Genomic DNA, 8,280 nt, shown 5'->3' with positions numbered 1-8,280 from the left:
CTGCGCACATGCTCAGTGCGGGGCTGGGGCGGGGGGAGGCAGGGAAACAAGGCGAGCCGTAACCCCCCGCGGGGGCCGTCACCCGGCACAGGCTGCACGCACGCCCCGCCCGCCGGGCCCTCCGGGGCGGGTCGGCTCCCTCCGTCCCGCTTCGATGGGCAGCCTCCCCTCCGCAGGCGTGCTGCCGTGCGCTCAGAGCCGCTGGCTAGCTGGTTTTGTCTCTGCCCGTCCCCGCACCCGCGGTGTGCACTCCCGTTGAACAGCCGAAGCGACTCGGGCAAGGGAGAGTTAGTAAATACACTCACTGCCAGGGCACAGGAGGACTGTCCTTCTTGCGGCCAGCACCGCGCACATCTTCTGGCCTGAGCAGCAGGGGAATAATGGTAAAATCCACAGCTACTCATGGCTTTTGCAGTCTAACACATCTTCAGGTTGCTGTGCATGCAGCCCTTGGCTTTCCTGAAAGTCCTGCACTGAATGGCATAACACTCATTCTAGCATCACGTTAGCAAAAGCCAGAGGACAGCACCCAAACAAGTGATGGGATTTTGTGTTTCTCATAACCATATGTATTTTTCATAAGCATGCAGCTTTGCTGCTTATGCAGCCTGCTGGGATTAGAAGAGAAGGAAATGACTATGCAGGATGCACAAGTGTGGTGATAATTATTGTTGTTATTATTAATTTTTTCTTCTACTGTAGGGGAGGTTATATGGATAAAATCCCTGAACAGCATTTTACAGTTGGAGAGTAACCTTCCTAGTGAAATCCCATTGCACTTTACCGTGTGTGGTATCATTTCTGATGTAAAGACAATGAAGCAGGAGTTAGGCAGGTTGTCTAATGCCCCAGAGCAAATCAGGGTTTTAGCACCCCTTGCCCAGTTTATGAAGAGTCACGGCGTACTGGCAATGCTGAACACGTACTGGGTGCATGAAATCTTGTTTGTCACCTACCTTTGCCTACAAACTTTGCCTTGCCCTTTGATCATCAACACTTCAGAAATACTACCTCTATATTCAGTGATGTACTTACTAATTGTACTGACGCACATTGCTGCTATAGTCATGAACAATTTTGTTTGGGGGATGCTTCACATGTTGGAGGAGAGAAAACCTCCACACTGGTTTTAAAATTGTAACACCGAAAACGTCTTATTATAATTTCTCTGCTTTTTCTGAGAATTGGAATTAGCTAACAAATTAAAATGAGCTGGACAATGTTTTAGAATGTCTTTAGGGCACTCTGCTTTTTCTCTGTCAGCTGTGCTCCCCAGGGATGTGTCACGATTCAAGCACCAGACATGCTGGAAGAGCTCTTGTTGACTGTGCAATGCTCCATCCTCGCTGGCTTTGGCCTTTAGAGATGGAGCCCAAACAGAGCTGTGAGTCAAGCAGAAAAGCTGGTGGCAGCACTCTGCACAGCTGATTTTGGGTGACAGTGCAGCTGCCTGCTGGGGTGGGCTGGACTGACTCACTTGTAGAAGTGAGGAACACAAGTGTGGGAGGAAGATAAGAACCCATCTGGGATCTGGATGAAAGTTGGACTGAGAGAAACATGCTGATTAGGGAGAAGGGCCAATTTTTGGTGTATCTGAGGACTATTTAGCTTCAATCCATCCCTTCAATTTTTTTAGACAATTGTAATCCAAGTGCATTGTTTAGGAGATGGAGGAATGATCCTATAAATGGTTACATATTTAAAGCTCTGCATTTGTTAGTATGGGAAAAAAACACCCACTAGCTAGAAACCTGGATGCACCGAGTTTACTTACATAAAGCAAAGAATGTATAAGGTGAATTACTGTAACTAGGAAGTTTTCACCAGCCCATTTTGAAAAAGTCACAAAATCCAGTAAGGGCCCGGTCCTGCAGACTGTTAAACAGAAGTTTTTGCAAGACTGGGGCCTAAGTATGTACCAATTATTTTGCTAATGTTCTAAGATTAGCATTTTTGATATTGCGACTTTGGAGCATTTTCACTGCTGCATTTGCAAGTGGAATTACATTTCTCCCCTACTGATGATGCCCTTCAGTGCACCTCAGCAATACATATGCATTCCTTCACTCACAGAAGTTGGTTTTCTTCTGCTGAAAGCACTGTTAAGGAAGAAAATACAAAAATTCAGGTCTCTTCTCACTGTTCATAATGCCTGGTAGAAAAACAGAGGTGCACTTTGCTCTTGCAGTCATTTCACTGGACTGCTTTAGTTCCCATTTCTCAATTAAGTCCTGCCATCAGGAGCTATAGCTGGTCAGTGGCAGTTGGCAAATCCACTCTTCTATCTATTGCTCTTTGGCCTCCATTAGACATCACTGATGTCCCATGGCAGACACGACACTACATGTAACAACGGGCACACTTCATTCCGGTAAAACCCCTAATGGCAGTATGGCTTGTAAATCAGCTGGGGGAAAATGGTCTTTGTTTTCATGGAGCTTCTCAAGCGTCTTAGATTTCTCAGCTTGAAGTTCTCAGAGTTCTCTTGGCTTTACGAGCACATCAAAAGGTTTTTCTAAAGCTGCTTTATGGGTCTGGGGTGAGCTGCAGTGAAGGTAAAAGCCAGAGTCATCGTTCTTTGTCAGACAGTCCAGTCATTCTAACAAAAAAATAACAAAAAGTGTTAAAATTCTGCCCAAGTTTTTCACTGATTTCTCATTATAATAAAAACCTGCAACTCAACTGATGAAACAAAATGCAATTAAGTGGGTTACACACAGTTATTCCATGTTGTATGCATAAACACCCAAATCCATATCTAGAAGGGACAGTGCTGGTTTCTATGTGTCATTAACTGCTTCATCAAACATGTATCCAGAAAAAAACTGACTATATATTCAACTTACTATTTCACCAAAGCTAAATTTCTAGTAGAGCTATGGAAGCAAAAGCATTTAATGGGAAATTTTAGTGAATGGTGTGCCACTAATTATGTGTTCAATATGACATGCTTCACAGTGTCTGTGTTGAACTAAAGTACTTCGTGTCCTATAAACTGTTTTTCTAGGGAAATTTTCTATTTTTTAAAATCTCTACATATTTCTGCTTCTGATTTGACTTCTGTGCAGTGTTAACTGGCGGCACTGGAGCTACAGCATCTGACTGCCTATCTCTTTTCCAAATTTGGAGGTCTATCCTGTGAAGTTGGGTCTAATCTAGCAAATATTTAGATAACTCTAAGAAGGAGGAATACTTAAATGTTTTTCTATCATCTCAAATCAAGACAGAGCCTTGCAGGACTGAGCTCCCAAAACACAGCTGAGGCTGGATGTAGCTTGTGAAACATTGGGCCAGTTTAAAATCTGGTACGGGTGAAACTGAACTGATAAACCAATGGCCTATGCTCAGCTATGCCAAGCTTTTAAGTGTCTGTGTTTGACAATCGTGTCTGTACCTGTACAGAGCCTATTTGCAAACATTCCTGGGAGGTGAGTAATAAGAGACTACTAAAGCTGGCACAGCACTTTCCACTTATTTAGATTTATCTTAGCTATTTTCAGTATAGAAGGTCAGAAAACACAGCAGAAATTCACAAGATGCAGTAGCAGAAGAGACAGGGCATATATGTCCAGTAGAAAGAATGGAAACAACCTGCACAGACCAATGGCTGTAGTTGTGACCATAACACAGATTTCACAAACATACTTCTCAACTCTTTTCCTTCCCATTTTATTTTTGTCTTAGTAAACTCTTTCTACATTCGCTCTCCTTTTAAGGTACAAATTTTACAGAAAACACTGCTATAGCATCTGTCAGATATGTTACTAATACCATGATAATACCATGAGTAGTGAAGTCGTCCACGTAAGAGTGATATTTTTGGCATTTGAAGCCAACTGCAGTGCTATGACTGGACTGGCTGTTGCACAGGTGAGTCATTATTGTGCAGGTGGCTTTTGTGTCAGTGATGGGTGGCCATTGCTACATAGGAAAACAGATGTTCGAGTTCAGTAAATATAGCTGTTGAGATAAAATTGGTCTGGGCCATTTTAGGAGACTTGCAAACACGGTGGACAATAAGTAATCTTTCAGTGTGTATGTAGGCATGTCTATTTTAAAGTAATAAACATACTGTGTAAAATTTGCAAACACAGCAGCATGTGTCCCCAAGCACAGCTCTCTCTTAGGGCCTGAGCCTTCCCTCACTTCACGTAGTCCAAAAGGTAAAGATGACTTTCTGTAAGCCTCCATTTTACCTACGCAAGTTTGAATCTTACACAGAGATCTCAAAACTGCTTACAAGCTGTGAGGCACACAAAGACTGTGTCAGCGTCTTGCTGATACATGTTCGTACGCAGCGCACGTGCTGCACTACCCTTGCATCCTAATGGGCATGCCCCACTTCCGTGGAGCATTTTGCTACCTCCTTCACTGGAACTGGAAGCTATAATGTCACAGCCCTGAATTCTGAAAGGGTTTCTTTATGACTTGAATTTCTCTCCAAATTTGGCCTTCAGTGATAGAAAACCTGTATTAAATTGTTTTTTCAACTTCTGCCCTAAAACAGTAAGCAAAACACTATATAGGTAATTGCCATATCATATCAGGTGTAATTACTACAAACACATAATAATTCATTACTGTTTGATGACCATTCTGAGCTAGATGTTGTACTAATGCAAAATCCTTCAGTGTTACTGGTGTACCATGGCAAATCAGCTGCAGCCAACAGTCTTGCTACATTTTGGATGTAAAAGTATGTGATGCATGAAACGAAAGCTGCTGAACACCCTTAGTAGATAAGTAAAGGTGGTTCTTACTTCGCAGAGAGATATAAGCAATGGTAAGATAAGAATACCACAGGGAACCAGGCTTTGAGAGGTAGATTTCTCCAGGCCAGCACAGAACAAGAGAAAGGAAAACACTAGAGGTGGAAAAAGAGTAACTCATCAAAAACCTTGTATTTTCTTTTCTAAGTATTTGTGGAATGAGAGGAAAGCTGCTTTTCTGACAAAAGTCATAGTGTGAGGGTTTATTCTTATATATGCACATGCTAAATGCACATCTTACTTATAGTGAGATGCTTACTTATATACTGATTCCAGGCAATAATGTTGTAACTTAATTTACCCTGACGCCAAATTATACCCTATAAAAGGACACACAATTCAAAACGAAGCTGACACTTCCTCCACAGATAAAGGATCTCATGTGGCATAGAACTTTGTGTGCATGGTTTGTGAGTCCATATGGGCCAGACACTGTATTTATCACAGCCATCTGAATGCTTGTGCATCTTACTTCTGTTGTAACTGGATACAGTACAGTAACAGAAGTGGGAACAGCATATTCCCACTCTCCCTATATCTCTGGTGACTGAACTACCTACTAGGCTATATATTCATGCTCCCTCTTGGTCTCTCTTTGATTTAATCAGTCTTGACAGTGTAAAATGGAGAAGAGTGACTGCATCAAGATTCCGTATGTAAGGTCTTCTCCTGGCAGAGAGGAGCATTTGCATAGGTGTGCCACATTACATCACTTACCAAAACCACGAGTGTGCGCACAGACTCTGACCTGCTGTCCTTTTCCCCCCGTTGTTTTACAGCCCCACTTCACAGCTCTTTCCCTGAACACAGCAAACAAAAAGGCCCAGTCTTCAGTTTCTGAAGTTCTCTCATGTACCCGCTGCTACAGCAGAGCTGTCCTTCACAATGTCTTTTCCGAACATAATCCACACCTCATTAGCCTTTTCTGGTGCAGAGACTTCTCTCAGCACAAAAACCTGTAATTGTTACTGGCATTGCATAGAGGGGAATGATGCATTTTACTATACTCTTTGCAATGAAGTTTGTTTTTCTATCTGGATACATGGTGCAAGCCTTTTGCAGACTGCCACATGAAATTAATAAACTGCTAAAAAAGGGAAGGAAGTGTTTGTTAGGGTAGATGATGTTGAAGAGTATATGGAACACAGATAAAAATATATAATCTGCATTCTTCATTCTTGTTTAAAATGGATTATAGTGACTTTTATCATTGTGCACTGGCAATTGAATGTGAATTCTCAGTGCAACTTTGAAATCAAGGAAGTGCATACTGTCTTTGGCTGCTTAAGCACAGGAATATTAAGCAGAAGCAGAACTGCTTGTGTGAGGCACATGTCAAACGGTCACTGGGATTAATCTTTACTGTCTACATTTCAAATTAGAGGTTGCACAGAAAAAAAGGGTTCACAAAAAGAGCTTGAAGAATGACTTAGCAATGGGCTAACAGAGCTAAACCTATTGTAGTTTATCCAAGGAATAAACAAAACTTTAACAGTTTACCACTAAATGCATACAGAAGGCTTTGCCTGCTGTACCAAGTCTTTAAATCTTGTCAGAAAGGGAATAACAGTATCTTATTAGAATGTTAAGGCTAGATTTAGATAGGTGATAAAATTTCATAAAAATACATGATTTCTTAAGGTCCTCCGTTATTTGAAGTCTTCGGATACCTTTCTAGACTCAACATCACTGGTTTGATTCAGGAAAAACTCTTTGCTTTGCATTATGCAAGGATTCAGACTGAATGATCTCTTTGTCCCTGTTGGCCTTGAAGTCTATGAAACTGAATTTTTCAGCTTGAAACCTTTCCATAAATCTTCCTCCTCATTCTAAATATACAAGAAGTTACAGCAGGGAATGGAGGTGGTGTCTCTCTTCCAGTTGTGGAATACATTACTTTCTTCAGCCTCAAATCTTCTGAACGGTTTCCTTCCCAAGAATATCCCACACAAACTACACTGAGTGTAGTCCTTCAATAAGGAACCCATTGCTAACCTCTTTGTATCTTTTTCCTGCCTGAATTTCCCAGTTCCTTCTGCAAATGTGTTAATTATCTCAACAGATAATTACATCAAAGTTTTACCTCTTTTTAATAGAAGAGAAATTAAGTCCACTGGATGACAGTTCTATTCTGAATTTGTTCAGAAGTGGCAGATGACTTCACGTACCTAAGTAACCTTTAAAGGGAGTGAATAATCCCTGGTTATCTTTTACTCTGCTGCTGTGTTAAGGTCTATGACATCAAATTGAGCTTTTTGCTGTGTGTGGTCCATGAAGATCCCATAAGAACTTTGCATAAGACCTGGCTTTGTTTATACACACACTAGTTAAAGACAGACAGAGCCAAAGAACAGCATTTAATGTTTATTAAGCCTTTGCAAAAACACAGACATTTTTCAGTCTATTCAAAATTCACATTTTAGTCAAATTCAAGTATTTCTTGCACATGTCACTGGATTGGCACTAGCAGTAGAGGCAGCAGCACGAGCAGAAAACATTGGCACTTACAGCAGAGAATCAGAAGGCTGAAGCTGCATAGATTTCAAAGGTTGTGCTATACAAAGAACTTAATGTATCAGATATGGTAACAAACTACACGCAGTTTCACCTTCGCTGCAGTATGAAACTAGTTATTTTATGCTGTGTTACTGGATGGTTGTTTCTGGTGTGAAAAAGACTGAGGCCTTCTGGTGAATTTTCCAAGCCTAGAAGGATGTATTTTGCATACCAGTAAGCACAGGAGGTACATTTGCATAAAAGATTTGCAGTAGAAAAATACATTTTGAAATTCTCATTTTATCACATTCAGACTTTACATTTCCACAGATATCCAGAATAATATGAAGCTGGAACTGCACCTGATCGAAATGTCTGCTCATCCCATTTGCTCTTAGAGAGGACCCATGACATAAAAACGTCACCTGAATGCATGCCTAGTGACAGCATGTTCCCTCCTTCCTGAGCACCTACGTGATGTATAATTCTGTTCATCTTTCTGGTTATGGAAATCTGCATGTTCAGCTGGCAATAAGATCAGTGCAATTCCTTGAAATAGTCATAAAGCCCATACGGCTGTTTTTGAAAGGGTGGTGGAGAGATATTAGGACCAGTCTCACCCATCTTTTTTTCTTGTTTTTCTTTTTTTTTTCTTTTTTTTTGAGGAATTACTGAGCTACTAGAAGAAGCAAACAAGAGTTTATATATGTGTCAAATAGGTTTAGACTAGATGACCTGGGCTGGACATCCAAAAGTCCTTTCCAACCTCAACCATTCTGTTATTCTGTGAAATTTATCTTCTAAGCCAAAAAATTGCTAAGAAATAATACAGTCTTTAACAACTAAGGGGTTAGGTCCTCAGACTAAATTGACAGAGGAAGAAAATCTTATAAGGTGCATTAATTTATGCACACTGAGACTCTGTCCCAACATAGTGTTTTATATTATGTGAGTCTGAAATGTCCATAAGACCAATCAGTGCTCGTAATTAATAAAAAAAAAAAAGATTTTTGTA

The sequence above is a fragment of the Nyctibius grandis genome, chromosome Z, assembly GCF_013368605.1.
Source record: "Nyctibius grandis isolate bNycGra1 chromosome Z, bNycGra1.pri, whole genome shotgun sequence".
Lineage (NCBI taxonomy): Eukaryota > Metazoa > Chordata > Aves > Nyctibiiformes > Nyctibiidae > Nyctibius > Nyctibius grandis.
This window is presented reverse-complemented; position numbering follows the sequence as displayed.